We start from the raw sequence: 2,041 nt of genomic DNA on the forward strand, positions 1-2,041 counted from the left end.
TGCAGGGCTCGCCCCCTCCCCACCATCTCGTTGATCTATAGGAATGTAATGCTGCTTCCTGCCAAAGGGCCCCGTCCTGCTAACAGCGAAGGCACGGGAAGCTTCATTTGATTACATCAGATCCACTCAAGCACTCCCTGCCCCAACGCAATCCATGGCAATTACCCCTCCCTGCATCCAACCAGGAGATGGAAATCTCATTCCCCAGCACCAGTGTGTGTGTGGAGGGCGGGGGGAGCTTTTAGTGAAACCTGATGTCATCGTTGCCTGATGCTGTGACACTGCAACCTCACCCCCCGCTCTCCCCCACGTCCATCTGCAAAACCCCATTTCTTTTTCCTGCACTATCCCCTCCATCCTGGTGCAGAGGGAGCAAAATGCCATTTGCACACAGAAACCAGCTTTGCAGGGTCCCCTGGTCCACGTGGGCTCGGATTTTGTGGACGGCTTTGCCACGCGTTGCTCCCAACCCCTGCAGCTCTGCTCCCAAATGGGGGACGAGGGAGGGATAAGTTTTCCCTGGCAGAGGTTAAAGAGGGAGGATCAGCTCTGGAAACAGCAGCGAGGGAAAAAATAGCCCGTGTGTGCATGGAGCTGTCGGGGTCCATCAGCGTCGGGGTGCAGCAAGGACTCCCATAGCCAGTGGCTACGAGCAGCTGCTGTCAGCAGCCCTGCAAATAGGATCCCTAAGGAGATTCCCAAAGGGAGAGAGGGGTGACGGTGCCATGCTGTGGTTCAGCCCTGGGATCTGTTCTTTGAGGGCACCCCGATGTTGGGAGGAGGATGGAGACAAAGCACTGCCCCGACAGAAAGCCAAGGGGAGTTTTGTGCACTGATGGTTGGTGCAGCCTTTCCCAGTGTGCGTTGGCAAAGGTGATCCGTGCACTTCTGGGTCTGCATCCCCTGTCCTGAATGGGAAAATCATGGAGCTTTGGAGCAAAAAAGGAGCACATGGTGCAGCCCATGGCATGCAGGAGGCAACGCATGGATGTAACTCAGTGCCGTGGCTGTCCTGGCCGTGGGAGGGGACACCAGGATGGGGCCTTTTGGTGAGGTTGTGCTGTCATTCTATTTGCTCTGTGTTGCAGCATAATGAGTTTGTTTGCTTTCCAAACACAAATACGTGCAGGGCTGTATTAGTGCACACACCTTGGATCCCAAATCAGCCCCTCCTGAAGGCTCAGCCTCCCTCCTGCATCCCACATCCCCAAAAGCCTCCTTGTGTGTGTCGCATCTCCCTCTACAGCAGAGTGCCACCCAACCCGACCCCCAGTCACGGCTGCACACTCAGGGCCCCCCTTGGCTGGAGGGGCTTCCAGGGGCTGAAATCCTCACTGGGATAAGGCAGCAAGGAGAGGGGTGGGATTAACCCCACAGGTCCCTGCAACAACCCCGCACAAAGCAGCCATCCTTCAGCTCAGGGAATTAGGGCAGGGATATGGGGACAAGGACAGAACGAAGAGAGGTGGTTTTGTCTCATCAGGACTGGCACTGGGGGTAACCCTGCAGCAGGAAGACAAGTGTTAGCACACGGTGCGACGAGAGCTGACAAAATCAAAGTGATGCCGGGCAGTTAAGGACACTGCTTGGCACTGCTGTCTGCATTTAGGCTCCGTGAAGCACAGTCACATCCTGCTAAGCTGCTGTGCGCTTTTTGGTGTTTGGCTTTTTTTTTTTTTTTTAAATAAAAAAAAAAGCAAAGACAAGCAAAGGAGAGTAAAGAACAGGAGAAGAATAGGACAGGAAGGGATGTTAAACAGGAAGCCTCGCTAACGATTATTGCTCTGATCTGTTGTTCGTGCCATCCCCATCTTCCTTTCTGCATCTTCACCCAGCACGGTGAGCTGTGCCAGCACCTCGCTGTCAGGGGCAAGGTTGTGTGGGGAGATTCCTTATCAGCTCCAGGTAGAGGCAGAGAGGTGCTCCCAACCCCACCCTCATCTCCATCGTCTCCATCTCTATCTCATCCCCATCCCCATCCCCATTTCCATCCCCATCCTATCCTCACTCCCATCCCATCCCATCCCATCCCATCCCATCC

The sequence above is a fragment of the Meleagris gallopavo genome, chromosome 24, assembly GCF_000146605.3.
Source record: "Meleagris gallopavo isolate NT-WF06-2002-E0010 breed Aviagen turkey brand Nicholas breeding stock chromosome 24, Turkey_5.1, whole genome shotgun sequence".
Taxonomy (NCBI): domain Eukaryota; kingdom Metazoa; phylum Chordata; class Aves; order Galliformes; family Phasianidae; genus Meleagris; species Meleagris gallopavo.